The sequence below is a fragment of the Bombina bombina genome, chromosome 6, assembly GCF_027579735.1.
Source record: "Bombina bombina isolate aBomBom1 chromosome 6, aBomBom1.pri, whole genome shotgun sequence".
Taxonomy (NCBI): Eukaryota; Metazoa; Chordata; class Amphibia; order Anura; family Bombinatoridae; genus Bombina; species Bombina bombina.
In genome coordinates this window covers 57,795,933-57,818,702 of record NC_069504.1, presented here as the reverse complement: position 1 = coordinate 57,818,702, position 22,770 = coordinate 57,795,933, and the positions used below count along the sequence as shown (strand labels likewise).

Sequence of the window (22,770 nt, the reverse complement as noted above, 5' to 3'; positions counted from 1 at the left end):
TATATTTAAGTTAGGGGGTGTTAGGGTTAGGGTTAGACTTAGGTTTAGGGGTTAATAAATTTAATATAGTAGCGGCGACATTGGGGGCGGCAGATTAGGGGTTAATAAATGTAGGTAGGTGTAGGCGATGTTAGGGATGGCAGATTAGAGGTTAAACATTTTAGTTAAGTGTTTCTGATGTGGGGGGCCTGGGTTTAGGGGTTAATAAATGCAAACAAACAATTTGGACATGTGATTCAATATGAGGATCAAAAGCAAAAAGCAATGTTGAATAGACAGCACAATATATCAATGGGTACTGGCTGAGACACTGTATCGCTTTGTCCAATTTAGAAACAATTGTGATAGACCTGTGTTATACTGTAGCAGCTGGTTGCAAGATCCGTTAACCCCTTACATTCGCAAGACTCATCGTTGGAAATAAGTGGACATAAGCCAGACAATTCTAGCAATGTAAACAAACTCACTTGTTTCTGAGAATGATGTCCAATATTCGATGAGATCCAGGAAAACGGAACTGTTGTATCCACTCTTTAGTTGTGCAGTCAGTTGCAGCAGTTACAGATACTGCCTGAGTTCACAGCAGCATCCCGGGTTGTCTCACAGGTGTTGGGAAGGGCTCCCCTGCCAAACCCTCGATTAAAGCAATAAGTGAACAAAGATTTTTCAACACCTTTCAGTGAAACAAAATAGAACCCAATACTCGAAAGAACAGTAAGGTTGGTAAGATACGTTTTAAAACTTCACCTTTATTTAGACTCCGTGAGTAAAAAGACAAAGGCACAGAACACAGACCTGACTACCGCTGACGCGTTTCCTGCCCTATTGGGCACTTCATCAGAGCTACCTGACAGGTGTGTAAAGGCTCCTTAAGAACAGGATATGAGCTCTACACACCTGTCGCATAATTAAATATAACAACAGAAAAATAATGTAAGTAAACACCAAATCTAATGTGTGAAATAATAATATAAATTATGCATATTAAATAAACTTGAAAGAATAATATACATAAGAAAAGAATACATATATATACAAAAATACTAAGACTATGTTTTCTTATAAAATTATATTACTGAATCTGCACATTAAAAACAATAGTACAATCAAAGTCTGGTGGGCAAGGGCTCATTCTGTTACCCTTAAATGAGATATTCAGAGAATAAATCCCAGTGACTATTCGCTAACTTAAATATGATCAAAACATACATATAATATATGGAGTTATTAAATGTTTTAATATTTGTACTCTTTAGCATTTGACTTTTATATGGTATAATATGTATTGGGACACTTTGCGGATTCTGCTCTCAGTGTATATCTAAATGAATGAATATATTTTACATGTGGGTTGATCATGATTGATTAAAACATTTAATAACTCCATATATTATATGTATGTTTTGATCATATTTAAGTTAGCGAATAGTCACTGGGATTTATTCTCTGAATATCTCATTTAAGGGTAACAGAATGAGCCCTTGCCCACCAGACTTTGATTGTACTATCGTTTTTAATGTGCAGATTCAGTAATATAATTTTATAAGAAAACATAGTCTTAGTATTTTTGTATATATATGTATTCTTTTCTTATGTATATTATTCTTTCAAGTTTATTTAATATGCATAATTTATATTATTATTTCACACATTAGATTTGGTGTTTACTTACATTATTTTTCTGTTGTTATATTTAATTATGCGACAGGTGTGTAGAGCTCATATCCTGTTCTTAAGGAGCCTTTACACACCTGTCAGGTAGCTCTGATGAAGTGCCCAATAGGGCAGGAAACGCGTCAGCGGTAGTCAGGTCTGTGTTCTGTGCCTTTGTCTTTTTACTCACGGAGTCTAAATAAAGGTGAAGTTTTAAAACGTATCTTACCAACCTTACTGTTCTTTCGAGTATTGGGTTCTATTTTGTTTCACTGAAAGGTGTTGAAAAATCTTTGTTCACTTATTGCTTTTATCGAGGGTTTGGCAGGGGAGCCCTTCCCAACACCTGTGAGACAAGCCGGGATGCTGCTATGAACTCAGGCAGTATCTGTAACTGCTGCAACTGACTGCACAACTAAAGAGTGGATACAACAGTTCCGTTTTCCTGGATCTCATCGAATATTGGACATTATTCTCAGAAACAAGTGAGTTTGTTTACATATTTTATATTTGCTAGAATTGTCTGGCTTATGTCCACTTATTTCCAACGATGAGTCTTGCGAATGTAAGGGGTTAACGGATCTTGCAACCAGCTGCTACAGTATATCACAGGTCTATCACAATTGTTTCTAAATTGGACAAAGCGATACAGTGTCTCAGCCAGTACCCATTGATATATTGTGCTGTCTATTCAACATTGCTTTTTGCTTTTGATCCTCATATTGAATCACATGTCCAAATTGTTTGTTTGCATTTCTGAATTTGGGATACACCTGCAGTGACTGTGATTTAACTGACTTCAGGTCATTAATTGAAACAATTGTTACCTGTTTTTTCTTATCTTGGATATCGATCTATTTTCCAATAAGATATGGCTGCCCAGGATGTTAGCAACAGAAAAAGGCTGTTTGATAACCTATTTAAAGGCACAGTACCAGATATTGATTTTAAAATAGACTTGGGAACTTTGTTTTCTAAAAAGGAAAAACTGCACATTAAAGAGTTAAAATTGTGGTGGAACATTGAATTTTTAAGTCTGTATATTAAAGAGAAGAAAATTCCCAGAGGTCTGAGGCTAAAAAAATTCCCAGCATTCCACAAAGAGTTCCCTTTATTTATGATGGAATGGAACCAAGCTCTCTCAGATTGCTCTATTATTCTGATGGAAAAACTAGTTACTTTTAAAAAAGAACAAAGAGACACAATACTGGGAGAACTGGATCAGTTGCAATTGCAATTGGATGAATTCAAGGAGGATTCGAAATATATACCATTTGAAAAACAACTGAAGGAAACTGTGGATAAAACTGCAGAAGAATTATCCACCAATAAATATAAAAAGTATGGCAGAGATTGTAAGGATTACGATCTAGAAGTTGTTTATAATTGGAACACCACAAACAGAAGTTCCAACAATAAATTCAGCAACAATGGTAAAAAGAAGAATGGCAGAAAGGATAAAGGAAAGAACAAAAAGGTCACATTTACAAGCCTGGGCACTATGGATTCACACAGTGAAAGTACAGACAGCGTGGCCCCCACCACACCCAAGTTGACCTCTACACCTATCAAAGTCACATCAAGATCAGAAGAAGAAATGGGAGCTAGATCAAAAAACGGGGTTGTGACGTCAATGCCAACAGAGGAAATAAGCAAAGCACCTATTCCCACACAGACGCCAAGGTATCCAAGTCGCCAGAAATTCAAGAAGAACAAAAACAACAAGAACTAAAGATTATCAATCTTTCGGATCATCCCTTAAATGAATTTGCAAAAGCAGTATTATCCAAAGGCCTGGGCTTTTCACCAACACAGGACTTCAATCTTTTTAATACCATTTTGGACTTAAATAAATTTGTCCGCAAGATGTGGATCAGGCCCAACTAAATCTGCAAAAGACCCAATATAGAGAAGTTAAATTTTAGACCTGTACCCATCAATGTCATTAAGAAACACCTTAATAATCTAAAAATGAAAAAACAGTCTGGACCTGATCAAATCCCAGCAATGCTGTTGAAGCTCAATGCGCTGGCAATTGCTAAATCTGTCACAACCTTAATTAACTAATCCTTTGTGTCTGGATACATACCCAAACTTTGGAAGACTGCAAGAGTAGTGCCTATCCATAAAAGTGGTGAGTTAACCTTGGTTACTAACTATCGCCCAATATCATTGCTCCCAGTATTGTTAAAAATCTTAGAAAAATGTGTCCATACGCAATTATGTGAGTATTACCAACAATCTAACTATCTGACCCCTGTTCAATAAGGTTTTCACCAGAATCACTCCACTACAACTGCCCTCCTAAAAGTTTGCAACGACATCCAAACTGGCATGGAACAAGGAGACCTAACTGGAGCTATTTTCCTTGACTTTGCAAAGGTCTTTGACACAGTAGACCACGACATACTACTGCTCAAATTAAAAAATTCAGGTATTGGTGATCGTCCGCTAACCTGGTTTCGATCATATGTATCGGATCGATCACAGTATGTCTCCATTTCTGACAGCGACTCCCTCCCTCTCCCAGTCACGTGTGGTGTTCCCCAAGGTTCCATTCTCGGCCCTCTACTATTCACATTATTTATAAATGATCTGCCAAATTTCTGCAAATCCTCAACTGTACACATGTACGCAGACGACACGGTAATCTATGCAAACAAATCCGATCTGCCGCAGCTTGAGGCAGTGCTCCAAGACCAGTTCTCAGAGGTAGAAAAGTGGATCTCAAAAAACAAACTCTTCCTAAACACTGACAAAACTGTCACAATGATCTTTGGAACGGTACCGAAATTACACAAGCTACAAAATTCCCATCTACACATCAAAACAAAATCAAATGGCACACTGACCGCAGTCAACTTGGGTATGTTGTTAGACCCCAATCTATCTTTTGGCCTCCACATAGAAACACTTGCATCTAAACTCTATCAAAAACTAGGTGCCCTGTACAGAATCAAATCCTGCCTCAGCCCTACAGTAAAGGAAAAGATTGTACAGCAAATGCTGATGCCAATCATGGATTATGGAGATGTAGTATATGCACCTGCACCGCAAACTCACCTTAATAAACTTAATGCACTGTATAACTCGTTCTGCCTCTTTGTGCTACAATGTAATTACAGGACACACCATTGTGACATGCTAAAAGAACTAAACTGGCTGTTGCTGTAATCCAGGCGCACCCTCCATCTTTCCAGCCTTGTGTTTAAGAGCTTTTCTGGGAAGCTCCCACCCTACCTGAGCAGAATGCTCTCCCTAGCTGTTCCCACCTCCCATAACCTCTGATCCAGTACCAGCACATTATTTAGTCTGCCCCCATACAAAAAGAAAGCAGCTCGATCCTCTTTTTCCTACAGAGCGCCACAGTTATGGAACGACCTCCCGCACACTTTCAAACCTTCCCCAAGCCTAATATCCTTTAAGAGATCCCTCTCTACATATCTCAAAACAGAATGCACCTGTCATGGTTGATTATATATTTCCTACCTGTTCTATGTTAAACTTTGCATATATTATGTATTAATATTGTTTTTGTATTTTATTGTACCCTATTGTATCAATGCAATGTTTTGTGGACTCAGGACATACTTGAAAACGAGAGAAATCTCAATGTATCCTTCCTGGTAAAATATGTTATAAATAAATAAATAAAATAATGACTCCTATCATCTCTAGCTACTTGCAGTGCATTGCTGCTACTGAGCCTACCACAGTATGCATTTACACAAAGGGCAAATAAAGAAGAAAGTAAATATGATAAAGCAAGTACATTATCTCAAAATTGTATGCTCTATCTGAACTATTAAATAATCAAATGTCCCTTTAATTATCTTTCAAAATTAGACCAATAACATCAATTATATACCACACATAGATATACTTATATGTCTGCTTTTTATATATATTAATAACATATAGAAGAAATGGAAAAAAAAACAATTGATAGAGCACTTTCAGTTAGTTCTATGTTACGTAGCCATCTGTTTTCACACATACAGATCTTGCCTGAAATGTTGTACAAAATGTTCAACCACCTCTCCCTTCCTGCCTCTAATATTTATCCTACAACCAACTTCCTGTCTGCAGTCACCACTTCTGGTTTCACTTTATTTTTAATACCAGGTTATATATTTTTTATGCAGTTGATGTAGGAATTGACCCTCATATAATACACCCTTATTAAAGGGACATGAAACCCAACATTTTTCTTTCATGATCCAGATAGAACATTACTTCTATAATCAAATTTGCTTATTTTATTGGTAATGAAATGAGGTATATATGTGCAGCCACCAATCAGTAGCTAGCTCCCAACTCTTGAGCCTACCTAGGTATGCTTTTTAACAAAGAATTCTAAGAGAACTAAATAAATTAGATAATAGAAGTAGACTGGAAATCTGTTTAAAATTTAGAAGGATATGAAACACAAATTGATTCTTTCATGATTCAGATAGAATATGCAACTTTAAACAATTTTCTAATTTACTTCTGTTATCAAATTTTCTTCAATTTCTTAGTATTTTTTGTTGAAAAGCAGACAGGGAAGCTGAGGAGCGTGCACGTCTCTGGAGCACTATATGGCAGCAGTTTAACAAGAATGTTATCCGTTTGGAGCACTAAATGGCAGCACTTTTTCCTGCCATGTAGTGCTTCACGCATCTACCTAGGTATCTCTTCAACAACAAATAGCATGGAAGCTAAGCAAATTTAATTAAAGAAGGGAATTGGAAACTTTCTTAAAATTGTATGCTCTGTTTGAATCCTGAAAAAATATTTTTTGTGTTTCATATCCCTTTAAGCCACCCTGCCCCCAAGAACCTCATTTAACTCATTTAATTTGACTTGATACTGGTCGTTAAAAGGACATGAAAGCCATTTTTGTATATAAAGGTGGCCCTCGTTTTACAACGGTTCAATTTACACTGTTTCAGAATAACAACCTTTTTTTCCAGTCATGTGACTGCTATTGAAAAGCATTGAGAAGCAGTGCATTTATTAAAATAGCCAGTAGGTGGAGCTGTCCGCTGGTGTTGCGGCAAAGCCAAGCAAGCTGAAATTAATCAGTTTAACCAAACCTGAGCTATCGAGCAGATTTCAAAGGAACAAGATCTTCCTGTCTATAAAACAGTCCAAATTGGAATGCATAGAAAGAACTGTTTGCAGAAAAATGCAAGTGAAGTCTGTTGTGTGATTATTTTGTTAGGTTTATAATGCTGTTTAGCAAATCTTTTTGTTAATTTAACTTAGTTTAATTATATATTCTGTGTTGTGTGATTATTTTATTAGGTTTATAATGCTGTTTAGCATTTAAAGTCTTCATTTCAAAGCTTTAAAAATAATGTATTAGGTGTTACTTATGACAATTTTGAGAGGGTCCTGGAACCTATCTCCCTCACTTTCCATTGACTTACATTATAAACTGGGTTTCAATTTACAACGGTTTCTATTTACAACTATTCCTTCTGAGGGCTACCTGTACATTAAAAATAAATCTCTTATACCAAAAGCTCTGCATACAAAAGAAATGGTTTAAAATTTGCATTGTTTTGCTAAGATGAATAACTTGAAAAGCTACATAAGTTATTCATCTTAGCTCTTTCGCTGTGGCCAATGAGAACCAGATATAAACAAAATCTACTATTTTTAGAAGTAAATTATAGAAGAATCAGACAAAGCATGGACTGCAAAGTTTTTTAAATATGCATAATTGAACTATTTATAGGAAATTCAATATTACTTTTAATATCCATTTAATGATAATGTCTATGAAAAGTAATTTGATTCTTATGACCATGTAAAAGAACATAGATTTGGCATGAATGTAAAAAAATAAAAACAAAGATACATAAAAAACAAGATATTTTATCTTATTTAAAGGGAAAGTAAAATTTAATAGTGTTTTGTCTGATAAACCATTAAGAAAAAGATGCCGTCGTCCTGTGGTTAAACTGTGGTTTTATGCTTTGAAAAGCCACAAGTTTCTGCTATGTGTGTTTTCTGAACTCGCTTTAGAAGCAAATAATTTTACACAATGTGTCTGATTTTCAAATATTTATTAGAGTGGCGGCGATGTGGAGGGACCTCGGTTTAGGGGTACATAGGTAGTTTATGGGTGTTAGTGTACTTTAGAGCACTGTAGTTAAGAGCTTTATATACCGGCGTTAGCCCATAAAGCTCTTAACTACAGCCTTTCCATGGGCGGTAGGAGTCTTGTTGGTAGAGGGTCTACTACTCACTTCAGCCAAGACTCTAAATACCAGCGTTAGGAAGATCCCATTGAAAAGATAGGATACGCAATTGGCGTAAGGGGATCTGCGGTATGGAAAAGTCGCGGCTTGAAAGTGAGCGGTAGACCCTTTCCTGTCTGACTCTAAATACCAGCGGGCGGCCAAAAGCAGCATTAGGACCCCTTAACGCTGCTTTTGACGGCTAACGCAGAACACTAAATCTAGGCGATAGTATTTTCATTTAATAAAGAATTATTGAATATTTTTTGGACACTCATGCTAAAATAAGAATATTATAAGAATTACACATTGACAATAATGAATATTTGAACACCATTCTAATTATTTAATATCACTATTGTTAAATTCATGCTTCACAGTATAAGTTGCACAACAGGATTAATAATTGCATTTTAGAAGTAATGAAATCAATGTATTTTTCTCCAATTGCACAATCCTAATCACCCCTAAATACCGTACCTATGGTAATATATATAACTTATCAATAGCTGAAGCTATCCAATATCAATATATCATAACAGTCAAATATCATGAGCGTAATGAAGATATAAATACAAAGTAACATCACTGCACATTAATTCATCTGAGCAATATAAACTAATTATATAACAAATGTAGCGAGTCAGAATTGGTGAAGATATTACAAATAATATAAGGAAATTAAGTCAGTTGAAACAAAATCTGGATAACATTCCAATAATCCTATTACTCGCAATCCAGCATTACTTATGAAAATTAACTTTAACTATACTAATCGGATCCTAACATATTTACTTGGCGCTGTCAGATTAATATCAAGAAATTATACATAAGATGCAGACAGTATTTACACTATGCTAAATAATTGTAAGGATCAGATATGTCACTAAGTATCATCTGAAATAAGGTAAACAATGATCAGCCAATGAGCGCGTACCAGGAATTAGTAGTCAAATTGGATTGCTGAAATACGAAATCACATGATCAAAAACGTCAACTTTGGACATTATGAGTTGAGTGAACGCCATAGTAACCAATCAAAATTCTGACCTCACCAATTAGAAATAAGAGGAGGGATCAGTAAACCTGTAAATAAAAGGATTCTAAACCGACGCGTACCCCCTCTGAAAAAGCGTTATGTGAAACGCGCATTAGGGGACTTTTCAGAGAGCCATGTCTCTCGTTTTTTAATGTGCTTGTTGTAACAGTAATCTTTGATAACTTCCCAGAGGTTCTGTTTGATACTTGCAAACGTTAGCAACTCAGCTCCCATGCATTTAGCGGGATTTATCTACCCTAAAGATTCTTCTTTTTAACCACTGCATTGTCAGAACATTGATTAATAGGAGTTTAGCCACTCAGGAAATAGACAGTCCCAGCCACTAGCATATTAATTTATTTAATTTTTCAAACTGTTCAACTTAAATTATTTTAATTTTGATATGAGACTTCATATCTTCGAGCCCTTATAAATTTTTTGGCCAATATTTTTTTTAATCATTTTGTTAGTGTTATTGTGAGGGTAACTTTAATTTTTAAATGTCATTTTTATGTGTTTCGTAAAACTTTTTTGATTCGCATAAAAGTTAACCAGAGCTTCAAATTCACGGTAATAATTTTATCGTAAATTGCGATTGCATTCACACGTTTGCATTTACTTTCAACTTCTAATACGAGTTAAAGTTAACTTGCGCGCAAACAGCCTCAAAAACCTGATATCGCTAGCGTGCAAACGATACTGTTCGACTCGTAGTCTAGGCCATTGTTTTTATTTCAGACCCGCTAATATGTGTCTCCCATTTCTTTTCTTTTTTTTAGATCAATGTAAACCTCAAAATGAAATATCAGCTCTGATGATCAAAAAATTTGTGGTTGGCAGCAAAATTAAGTTTGATTGTCATGAAGGTTACAAAAGAGGCCGCGGTAGCGGGGGAATATACACCTGCTCCAACATTTCCGGGGAATTGAAGTGGCACGACAAATCTCCTAAAGAGTTTAAATGCATATGTAAGTCAACACATAAGTTGTTATACCTTGGTTTATTTTGCTATTGAAATTAATATTTTTTTAAGAAATATTTTTCAAACATTTTTCAGATCCACAAAGTTTTCTATCATTTTTATAAAAAAAAAATAAACTTTGATTTCTTTAGTCTTCTGCCCAAAAAATTGTAGAGATTGGCCCATATTTAAGATAGTCTGGCAGACCTGATCCGACAGTGAGGATCAGGTCCGACAGACCTCGCTGAATACGGCGAGCAATACGCTTGCCGTATTCAGCATTGCACCAGCAGCTCACAAGAGCTGCTGGTGCAACCCCGCCCCCTGCAGACTCGCGGCCAATAGGCCGCCAGCAGGGGGGTGTCAATCAACCCAATCGTACTTGATCGGGTTGATTTCCGGCGATGTCTGTCCGCCTGCTCAGAGCAGGCGGACAGGTTATGGAGCAGCGGTCTTTGTGACCGCTGCTTCATAACTGCTGTTTCTGGCGAGCATGCAGGCTCGCCAGAAACACGGGGCATCAAGCTCCATTCGGAGCTTGATAAATATGCCCCATAGTGAATTTGTGCGTAGTGTGATACAAGTCCCCTTTTTGTGGTCAAGGGGTAGAAATGACACCCTCTAGTGGTGAAAAACTTTCAAAATGCATTCACATAAGAGGCGGCCCTCAAGGTCTGTGTGCATGGATTATGAAATATGAAGACTACCAAAGAATTCTCTGGAGCAATGTAGGGCCCAGTGTCAGAAAGTTGGGTCTCCATCAAAGGTTGTGGGTCTTACAGCAGGACAATGACCCAAAGTACATGTCAAAAAGCACACAGAAATGATTTAAGACAAAGAGCTGGAGAGTACTGAACTGGCCAGCAATGAGTCCAGATCCCAATCCCATAGAGCACCTGTGGAGAGATCTCAAAACAGCAGTTGGGAAAAGAAACCCTTTTAATCTGAGAGACCTGGAGCAGTTGGTAAAAGAAGAGTGGTCCAAAATTCCAGTAGAGAGGTGTAAGAAACTCATGGATGGTTACAGGAAGCGATTGATTTCAGTTATTTTTTTTCCAAGGGGTGTGCTACCAAATATTAAATTGAGGGTGCCAATTATTTTGTCCAGTCCATTATTGGACTATTGCATGGAATGTGTCAGATTTGGCTTTTTTTCTCCACTTTTTTGTCTCATACCAATACAAACAAAAGAAATAAATATGAGAATGCCTAAACATTTGTAATTGCAACATTTTTCTGGGTGAAGTGGTGCATTATCTGAAAGAAATGCAGGGGTGCCAATATTTTTGGCCATGACTGTATAGACAGGGGTGTGGAATCACTATAGTTTACTAGTCAGGGTAAAAAAGTTACTAGCCCAGAGGGAAAACATTTTCTTCTATGTGAAGAACATAGGATTATAAAGTATTTCTAACTCACTTCGGGTTTAGCGCAGTTGGTCTAACGCGGTGCCTGGTTAGCGTGTGAGCAATAACTGTTGGATTTTTTTACATCATACCCCATAGAAGTCTATAAGGAGAAGAAGTGAGCGCGGTCGCTGTATCCTAAGTTATGAAGTTAGTGCGCCTCGGTCTTTCACTCTTGCGCTAACTTTTTACTTTCAACTTGTAATTTGAGTGCAGTGTGCAATCTGGCCCACAGTCAGCAACCCCATACCAACATAAATGTTAATAAATGTTAAAAAATAATGTCATAAAACAATTCAAACATATACATTGTAACAGTTAATATATATAAAAAAAGACCATAAAATGTAATAACCCATACTCCACAGGACTATGAAATGCTTGGATATCTAAATCTATGTTGAAACTTTTCAGTTGTAGGCTCCCTTGCTGTTTGATCCAATAGTTTTCACGTTGTTTCAATATAAACAGTCTGTTTGTATCCCACATGTTTGGTGAGACCCATTTGATGGTCATAATCTATAACCCCTCTGGATTACTACCGTGTACTGATTTATAATGTTCGGACACGCTATGTTATTAAAGAGCCAGTGATCATTTTTAGATGTTCACAAAACCTGTACCTGATTTTTATTTTTATTCTACCAACATATATTAGTTTGCATTTACACTTCAACTGGTACACCACATAAGTAGAGTTGCAATTGCACCTACTTTTGCACTTTATTAGAAATACCAAAACCAGCTAAATTCATGTTGGATTTAATAGTCCATCTGTTTACATTTAAACAGTCTTATAGAAGTACCCCAGCAATTATTGTTTATATTATTATTAGTGGATCTTAGTTTAGTGGGTGCTAAATAATTTTTAGATCTTAATTCTTCCTAAACAAAACTTCCGCGGCTAGATTTAGAGTTGGGCGGTAGCCGTCAAAACCAGAGTTAGAGGCACCTAACGCTGGTTTTTACCGCCCTCTGGTATTTGGAGTCAGTCAGGAAAGGGTCTAACGCTCACTTTGCAGCCGCGAATTTTCCATACCGCAGATCCCCTTACGTCAATTGCATAGCCTATCTTTTCAATGGGATCTTTCTAACGCCGGTATTTAGAGTTGTGGCTGAAGTGAGCGTTAGAAATCTAACGACAAAACTCCAGCCGCAGAAAAAAAACAGGAGTTAAGAGCTTTCTGGGCTAACGCCGGTTTATAAAGCTCTTAACTACTGTGCTCTAAAGTACACTAACACCCATAAACTACCTATGTACCCCTAAACCGAGGTCCCCCCACATCGCCGCCACTCTATTAAATTTTTTTAACCCCTAATCTGCCGCTCCGTACACCGCCACCAGCTACATTATCCCTATGTACCCCTAATCTGCTGCCCCTAACAGCGCCGACACCTACATAATATTTATTAACCCCTAATCTGCCCCCCCCCAACGTCGCCGCTACCTTACCTACACTTATTAACCCCTAATCTGCCGACCGAACCGCACCGCTACTATAATAAATGTATTAACCCCTAATCCGCCTCACTCCCGCCTCAATAACCCTATAATAAATAGTATTAACCCCTAATCTGCCCTCCCTAACATCGCCGACACCTAACTTCAAACATTAACCCCTAATCTGCCGACCGGAGCTCACCGCTATTCTAATAAATTTTTTAACCCCTAAAGCTAAGTCTAACCCTAACACTAACACCCCCCTAAGTTAAATATAATTTTTATCTAACGAAATAAATTAACTCTTATTAAATAAATTATTCCTATTTAAAACTAAATACTTACCTGTAAAATAAACCCTAATATAGCTACAATATAAATTATAATCATATTGTAGCTATTTTAGGATTAATATTTATTTTACAGGCAACTTTGTATTTATTTTAACCAGGTACAATAGCTATTAAATAGTTAATAACTATTTCATAGTTACCTAGTTAAAATAATTACAAAATTACCTGTAAAATAAATCCTAGCCTAAGTTACAATTAAACTTAACACTACACTATCAATAAATTAATTAAATAAAATACCTACAATTATCTACAATTAAACCTAACACTACACTATCAATAAATTAATTAAATAAAATACCTACAAATAACTACAATTAAATAAACTAACTAAAGTACAAAAAATAAAAAAGAACTAAGTTACAAAAAATAAAAAAATATTTACAAACATTAGAAAAATATTACAACAATTTTAAACTAATTACACCTACTCTAAGCCCCCTAATAAAATAACAAAGACCCCCAAAATAAAAAAATGCCCTACCCTATTCTAAATTAAAAAAGTTCAAAGCTCTTTTACCTTACCAGCCCTGAAAAGGGCCATTTGCGGGGCATGCCCCAAATAATTCAGCTCTTTTGCCTGTAAAAAGAAACATACAATACCCCCCCACAACATTACAACCCACCACCCACATACCCCTAATCTAACCCAAACCCCCCTTAAATAAACCTAACACTAAGCCCCTGAAGATCTTCCTTCCTTATCTTCACCATGCCAGGTTCACCGATCCTTCCTCGGAAGTCTTGATCCAAGCCTCCGAAGTGTTGATCCAAGCCAAGCGGGGGGCTGAAGAGTGACGTCCATCCTCTGGCTGAAGTCTTGATCCAGGCGGGCAGAAGAGGACATCCGGACCGGCAAACATCTTCTTCCAAGCCGCATCTTCTATGTTCTTCAATCCGATGACGACCGGCTGATCTTCAAGACCTCCAGCGCGGATCCATCCATCTTCACCGACGACTTCCCGACGAATGACGGTTCCTTTACGGGACGTCATCCAAGATGGCGTCCCTCGAATTCCGATTGGCTGATAGGATTCTATCAGCCAATCGGAATTAAGGTAGGAAAATTCTGATTGGCTGATGGAATCAGCCAATCAGATTCAAGTTCAATCCGATTGGTTGATCCAATCAGCCAATCAGATTGAGCTCGCATTCTATTGGCTGTTCCGATCAGCCAATAGAATGCGAGCTCAATCTGATTGGATCAGCCAATCGGATTGAACTTGAATCTGGCTGATTCCATCAGCCAATCAGAATATTCCTACCTTAATTCCGATTGGCTGATGGAATCCTATCAGCCAATCGGAATTCGAGGGACGCCATCTTGGATGACGTCATTTAAAGGAACCGTCATTCGGCGAGTAGGCGTCGCTTGAAGAGGTTGGATCCGCGTCGGCTGGGAAGAAGATGGCTCCGCTCCGGAAGAAAGAAGATTGAAGATGCGGCTTGATAGAAGACTTCATCCCGATGATGGACTTCCGACTTCAGCCCGATAATGGAGTTCTTCAGCCGCCGCTTGGATCAAGACTTCGGACCCTCTTCTGGACCGATCGCTGAACCCGGTGAGGTGAAGACAAGGTAGGGAGATCTTCAGGGGCTTAGTGTTAGGTTTATTTAAGGGGGGTTTGGGTTAGATTAGGGGTATGTGGGTGGTGGGTTGTAATGTTGGGGGGGGTATTGTATGTTTTTTTTTACAGGCAAAAGAGCTGAATTCTTTGGGGCATGCCCCGCAAAGGGCCCTTTTCAGGGCTGGTAAGGTAAAAGAGCTTTGAACTTTTTTAATTTAGAATAGGGTAGGGCATTTTTTTATTTTGGGGGTCTTTGTTATTTTATTAGGGGGCTTAGAGTAGGTGTAATTAGTTTAAAATTGTTGTAATATTTTTCTAATGTTTGTAAATATTTTTTTATTTTTTGTAACTTAGTTTTTTTTATTTTTTGTACTTTAGTTTATTTCATTGTAGTTATTTGTAGGTATTTTATTTAATTAATTTATTGATAGTGTAGTGTTAGGTTTAATTGTAGGTACTTGTAGGTATTTTATTTAATTAATTTATTGATAGTGTAGTGTTAGGTTTAATTGTTACTTAGGTTAGGATTTATTTTACAGGTAATTTTGTAATTATTTTAACTATTTTAGCTATTAAATAGTTATTAACTATTTAATAGCTATTGTACCTGTTTAAAATAATTACAAAGTTGCCTGTAAAATAAATATTAATCCTAAAATAGCTACAATATAATTATAATTTATATTGTAGCTATATTAGGGTTTATTTTACAGGTAAGTATTTAGCTTTAAATAGGAATAATTTATATAATAAGAGTTAATTTATTTCGTTAGATTTAAATTATATTTAACTTAGGGGGGTGTTAGTGTTAGGGTTAGACTTAGCTTTAGGGGTTAATCCATTTATTAGACTAGCGGCGAGATCCGATTGGCAGATTAGGGGTTAATTATTGTAGGTAGCTGGCGGCGACGTTGTTGTGGGCAGATTAGGGGTTAATAAATATAATATAGGGGTCGGCGGTGTTAGGGGCAGCAGATTAGGGGTACATAACTATAATGTATGTTGCGGCGGTATACGGAGCGGCAGATTAGGGGTTAAAAAAAATATGCAGGTGTCAGCGATAGCGGGGGCGGCAGATTAGGGGTTAATAAGTGTAAGGTTAGGGGTGTTTAGACTCGGGGTACATGTTAGGGTGTTAGGTGCAGACTTAGGAAGTGTTTCCCCATAGTAAACAATGGGGCTGCGCTAGGAGCTGAACGCTGCTTTTTTGCAGGTGTTAGGGTTTTTTTCAGCTCAAACTGCCCCATTGTTTTCTATGGGGGAATCGTGCACGAGCACGTTTTTGAAGCTGGCCGCGTCCGTAAGCAACGCTGGTATTGAGAGTTGCAGTGGCGTTAAATATGCTCTACGCTCCTTTTTTGGAGCCTAACGCAGCCATTCTGTGAACTCTAAATACCAGCGGTATTTAAAAGGTGCGGGGGGAAAAAAGCATGCGTAGCTAACGCACCCCTTTGGCCGCAGAACTCTAAATCTAGCCGCCGGTCTTTCACCTAGACAATTCCTAAGGCCCGGATCTAACTGTAAAATCTGCCCATGTTTATTTTGTAGTGTTTATTATTGTAAGTGGTTTTGAACTTTGGATGTTGTTGCACATCTATTCTATAGTTTTTTCTGTATTTACGATCCCTCCAATCCATCTTATCTTCATCTTTCTTAATATTATGTAGAAAATCTCCAAAAGTATCTCTGTTTTTTTCTCATAATCTTAAATGTAAGTGCAATTAAGTTTATTACTTTAAAACTGACCTAAGGGGATATTATGCTTCCATTCACTTAGATGACCACTTTAGCGTCAAGCAAGCCATGCCTGTCTGAAGGCTTTTTGATGGCTACAGTGTTGAGGGAAGGATCCTGAAAGAGAATTATGCACGAGCATGCAAGAGTGAATTACAAATTATAACCTTCACCAGCGGCTTAGTGATTAAAATTAAATTATCAATCAGGATGCTCATTCACAACATCATAACTAGTTCTATAAAATCCATAAAGGCCTCCAATTAGTGGCAAGTCATTTGCTTTTCCAGCTCCCAGTTACTATTGGTGGCATTCTCAGTTTCTCCTTAACTCCTTAACTGTTACCTGCCTTGTGCCTTCTATCTACTGACCTCTGATTCTCTGACCTCTGTTTCCAATTACAGTTTTGTCTAGTAGTCTGACCCTTATACTCTGTTGCCTTATTGGACTGTATACCCAGCTTGACTCCTGCTTGATTTGCGGTTTGGTTATGCCATGTTCACTGGAGAAGATATGTAAGTGTTTTTTATCACCTGCTGGTGGACTCCTGCTTCTTAAAAATGATTCACATCAAGAAAATGAGGAGGAGAGACAGATAGAGTAAAATAGACAAAGAAGGGAGGGAGAAAGGAGAAAGAGAGGGGTAGAAACATGGAGAGAAAAAAATGAGGTGGGAGAAAGATAGAATAAGAGATTGGAAATGAAAAATAATAAAGAGGGGAGAGAAAGAGATAGTGAAAGGAGAAGGGTATGAGATAATACAGAAATTGGAGAGAGTATGGAGAGAGAAAAGAGAGAGTGGATAGAGAAGGGATATAGGGACAGCATAAAGAGTGTAGAGAAGGGGCAGAGAGAAAGGAGAGTAGTAAATAGAGAAGGAGATGAGAGTGATGAGAGAATGAAGAAAAAGAGGGAAAGTGTGTGAGAGAGAGAGAGAGAGAGAGAGAGAGAAGGAGAAGAGATAGAGAGAGAAGGAGGAGAGAGAGAGAAGGAGGAGAGAGAGAGAGAAGAGAGAGAAGAGAGAGAGAGAGAGAAGGAGAAGAGATAGAGAGAATGAGAGTGAATGAGAAGAGAGAGAGAGAGAAGGAGAAGAGAGAGAGAGAGAGAGAGAGAATGAGAGTGAATGAGAAGAGAGAGAGAGAAAGAGAAGAGAGAGAGAGAGAGAGAGAGAGAGAGAGAGAGAGAGAGAGAGAGAGAGAGAGAGAGAGAGAGAGAGAGAGAGAGAGAGAGAGAGAGAGAGAGAGAGAGAGGAGAAGAGAGAGAGGGAGAAGGAGAAAAGAGAGAGAGAAATAGAAGAGAGAGAGAGGGACAAAAAAGAGAGCATGCATAAAGAAAGTAGGGAGAGGGAAGAGCAAAGAGGGGGAGAAGAATGAGAGCAGTGAAGGTTGAGACACAGAGAGGAAAAAGTTGGAAGAGAGAATGAAAAGGCATAAGAGATTAAAAAGAGACTGGGAAGGTTGGAGAAAGTAGAAGGTAGAGAGAGAAGAGGAAAACAAAAGAGGGTGAAAGGGAAGAGAGAAAAGGGGATGAAATGAGACAGAGAGAAGAGAGTGAAAAGAAAGGAGGGAGAGATAAGAACAGAAAGTAAAAGACAAACAGCTAGATTACGAGTTGTGCATAAAGGTAAGCAGCGTTAACAGGCCCTAACGCTGCTTTTGTACACCCAATACTAATACGAGTCTTGCAGGTATAGGTGTCCCGCACACTTTTTTGGCCTTACCGCAAACCGACTTACGTAAACTTCGTAAAGCCTTTTTTCTATGGGACTTCCACAGCGCTGGTATTAAGAGTTTGCCTGGGAGGCCAAAAAGGGAGCGGTACACCCTGTACCGACAAGATTCCTAACGCCTTTTAAAGTCAGTAGTCTGTAGCATAAAACTCATAACTAAAGTGCTACAAAGTACACTAACACCCATAAACTACCTATTAACCCCTAAACCGAGGCCCTCCCGCATCGCAAACACTATAATAAAAATTGTAACCCTAAATCTGCGGCTCTGGACATCGCCGCCACTATAATAAACATATTAACCCCTGAACGGCCGCACTGCCCGCATCGCAAACACTAGTTAAATATTATTAACCCCTAATCTGCTGCCCCCAACATCGCCACCACCTACATTATACTTATTAACCCCTAATCTTCCGCTCCGGACACTGCCGCCACCTACATTATATTTATTAACCCCTAATCTGCTGCCCCCAACATCGCCGACACCTACCTACATTTATTAACCCCTAAACTGCCGTCCCCAACGTCGCCGCCACTATTCTAAATTTATTAACCCTTTAAACCTACGTCTAACCCTAACACCCCCTAACTTAAATATAATTTAAATAAATCTAAATAAAATTAATATCATTAACTAAATTATTCCTATTTAAAACTAAATAATTACCTATAAAATAAACCATAAGCTAGCTACAATATAACTAATAGTTACATTGTAGCTAGCTTAGGGTTTATTTTTATTTTACAGGCAACTTTGTATTTATTTTAACTAGGTAGAATAGTTATTAAAGAGTTATTAACTATTTAATAACTACCTAGCTAAAATAAAGACAAATTTACCTATAAAATAAAACCTAACCTAAGTTACACCTAACAATTCACTACAATTAAATAACTTACCTAAATTAAATACAATTAAATAAATTAAATAAATTAAATACAATTAGCTAAATTACAAAAGAAAAACACTAAATTACAGAAAATAAAAAACAAATTACAAGATCTTTAAACTAATTACACCTAATCTAAGAACCCTATAAAAATAAAAAAGCCCCCCACAAAATAAAAAAAACCTAGCCTAAACTAAACTATCAATAGCCCTTAAAAGGGCCTTTTGCAGGGCATTGCCCCAAAGAAATCAGCTCTTTTACCTCTAAATAAAAAAAATAAAAAAACAACAGTAAAACCCACCACCCACACAACCAACCCCCAAATAAAACCCTAACTAAAAAATCCTAATTTCCCCATTGCCTTGAAAAGGGCATTTGGATGGGCATTGCCCTTAAAAGGGCATTAAGCTCTATTGCTGCCCAAAGCCCTAACCTAAAAATAAAACCCACCCAATACACCCTTAAAAAAAAAATAATAAATTTAGAATAGTGGCGGCGACATTGGGGACGGCAGATTAGGGGTTAATAAATGTAGGTAGGTGGCAGCGATGTTAGGGGCAGCAGATTAGGGGTTAATAAATATAATGTAGGTGTTGGCGATGTTGGAGGCAGCAGATTAGGGGTTAATAAATCTAATGTAGGTGTCGGCAATGTGGGGGGCAGCAGATTAGGGGTTAATAAAAATAATGTAGGTGTCGGCGATGTTGGGGGCGGCAGATTAGGGGTTTATAAGTGTAAGATTAGAGGTGTTTAGACTTGGGGTTTATGTTAGGGTGTTAGGTGTAAACATAACTTTAGTTTCCCCATAGGAATCAATGGGGCTGCGTTACTGAGTTTTACGCTGCTTTTTTGCAGGTGTTAAACTTTTTCTCAGCCGGCTCTCCCCATTGATGTCTATGGAGAAATCGTGCACGAGCACGTACAACCAGCTCACTGCGGACTTAAGGAATTAAAAAATTGTGTGCTATTAGCTACAAGGAAGAAGGCTCAAAGGTCTAAAAGCAGAAAATATCAAAGAAACAGATTCCACTGATTATAGTCAGCCCCCAATACAGGAAGCTACCTAGATGTGCTCTCTCTTAAAACTGTCATTGATGTGACTATAAAGATATATGGAAGCCAAATCTATCATTCAGAGAAAGCTTGAAATAAAAAAAAACTTTTACTTTATTACTCAGCTAAGCAGCTAGCAGGGAACACCCACAGCTCTGTCCTCATTTACTACTAATGCACAAACTGTTTTGATTTCTCCTTTCCAAAGACAGATGCACTCTCATTTTCTGTTTATTTTTTTTGATTTAACAGTGCTTTTAGCTATACAGCACTAGCTTAGTATATCATTGCAGGTATACAGTGCTCAAGAAGAAAGAGGTTAAAGGGACAGTGAAGTATAAATTAAACTTTCATTATTCAGATAGGACTTTTAATTTTAATTGACTTTCAAATTTACTTTTATCATCAAATTTGCTTTTTTCTCTTGGTATTCTTAATTTAAACTAAACATAGGTAGGCTCATATGCTAATTTCTAAGCCTTTGAGGGCTGCCTCTTATCACAGGCTTTTTAAATCTCTTTTCAACACAAAGAGACAGAAAGTACACGTGGGCTATATAGATAACACTGTGTTCAGGCACATAAAGTTATTTAAGATCTAGCACAATACAATGCTAAATTTAAGACAATAGATAATAAACAGTCACAGTCATGTGATCAGGGGTCTGGAAGAAGGTTCCTAGATACAAGGTAATCACAGAGGTAAAAAGTACATTAATATAACTGTGTTGGTTATGCAAAACTGGGGAATGAGTAATAAAGGGATTATCTATCTTTTAAAACAATAACAATTCTATGGTTGACTGTCCCTTTAATAAGATAATATAAATAAACAGGATTTTTTTTTTTTTAAATGTATGCTCTGTCTGAATCATGAAAAGTTTAATATGCATTTATATGCCCTTTCAATGAAGAAAATTCTGAAATTACTAATAATGTTGTATTTTATTCCAGTGAAAGATGAGACTGCCAATATCACAGAGCATCCTGTGAGAACACCTGAAGACCCTACAAGTTATAAGAATAAAACTATCCCAAGAGGTAAATGACAAACAGTTTACTTCTTGCAATAGTCACACTACATATAGCTGATGGTATTTTGGTACCATATTTATCTATAACTTTATATATATACTAGTCCTAAAGCACGTGTACACGGGCTATTTTTGGATGTACAGCGGTTCCACCCCTTGCTCTCACTCTATCCCCCCTCTCTTTTGCTCTCTCCCCCTCTCTTTTTCTCTCTCTATCCCCCTCTCTTTTGCTCTCTCTCTTCCCCCTCTCTTCTGCTCTCTCTCTCCCCCTCTCTCTATTTTGCTCTCTCTCTCTCCCCCCTCTCTTTTGCTCTCTCTCTCCCCCTCTCTTTTGCTCTCTGTCTCCCCCTCTCTTTTCCTCCCTCTCTTTTGCACTCTCTCATCCCCTCTCTTTTGCTCTCTCTCCCCCTCTCTTTTGCTGTCTTTATCCCCCATATTTTGCTCTCTCTATCTCCCCTCTTTTGCTCTCTCTATCCCCCTCTTTTGCTCTCTTTCTCCCCCCTTTCTTTTGCCATCCCCCCCCCTCTCTTTTGCTCACTCTCTCTCCCCCTCTCTTTTGCTCTCTTTATCCCCCCTCTTTTTCTCTCTCTATCCCCCCTCTCTCTCCCCTTTCTTTTGCTCTCTTTCTCTCCCCCTTTCTTTTGCTCTCTTTCCCCCTCTCTTTTGCTGTCTCTCTCCCCCTCTCTATTGCTCTTTCTCTCTCCCTCTCTTTTGTTCTCTCTCCCCCTCTCTTATGCTCTCTCTCTCCCCCTCTCTTTTGCTCTCTCTCTCCCCTCTCTTTTGCTCTCTCTCTTCCCCCCTCTCTTTTGTGCTCTCTCTCTCCCCTCTCTTTTGCACTCTCCCCCTCTCTTTTGCTCTCTCTCTCCCCCTCTCTTTTGCTCTCTCCCCCCTCTTCCCCCCCCTCTTTTGCGCCCTCTCTGTCTCTCTCTTCCTTCTTTTGCGCTCTCCCCACTCTCTTTTGCTCTCTTTATCCCCCCTCTTTTTCTCTCTCTATCCCCCCTCTCTCTCCCCTTTCTTTTGCTCTCTTTCTCCCCCCTTTCTTTTGCTCTCTTTCCCCCCTCTCTTTTGCTGTCTCTCTCCCCCTCTCTATTGCTCTTTCTCTCTCCCTCTCTTTTGTTCTCTCTCCCCCTCTCTTATGCTCTCTCTCTCCCCCTCTCTTTTTCTCTCTCTCCCCCCTCTCTTTTGCTCTCTCTCTTCCCCCCTCTCTTTTGTGCTCTCTCTCTCCCCTCTCTTTTGCGCTCTCCCCCTCTCTTTTGCTCTCTCTCTCCCCCTCTCTTTTGCTCTCTCCCCCCTCTTTTCCCCCTCTCTTTTGCGCCCTCTCTGTCTCTCTCTTCCTTCTTTTGCGCTCTCCCCACTCTCTTTTTCTCTTTCTCCCCTCTCTTTTGCTCTTTCTCCCTCTCTTTTGCTCTCTCTATCTCCCCTCTTTTGCTCTCTCTCTCCCCTTTCTTTTGCTCTCCCTCCCCCTCTCTTTTGCTCTCTCTATCCTTCCTCATCTTTTGCTCTCTCTCTATCCCCCTCTTTTGAGCTCTCTCACGTCCGCACAACCCCGCCCACACCACACCCAGCCCGTCCACGTCACCCCGGCCCCGTCCAGCCCCACCCATGTCACTACCGGCCCTGCCTAGCCCCGTCCGCATCATGCCCCCCCACACCCGGTCGGCCCCAGATGCCAGGTCA

At 38.4% G+C, this 22,770-nt stretch overlaps 1 long non-coding RNA gene across 1 annotated transcript in view; it reads left to right on the top strand.

Annotated features, from left to right (window-relative positions):
* LOC128664963 (uncharacterized) overlaps nt 1-21,107 on the top strand; it is a 31,689-nt gene extending 10,582 nt beyond the window's left edge. Inside the window, exons 2-3 of the long non-coding RNA XR_008402952.1 lie at nt 9,702-9,890; nt 21,014-21,107. This is a non-coding gene — a long non-coding RNA (uncharacterized LOC128664963). The remainder of the gene's footprint in view (nt 1-9,701; nt 9,891-21,013) is intronic.
* The last annotated feature ends 1,663 nt before the right edge of the window (nt 21,108-22,770 follow it).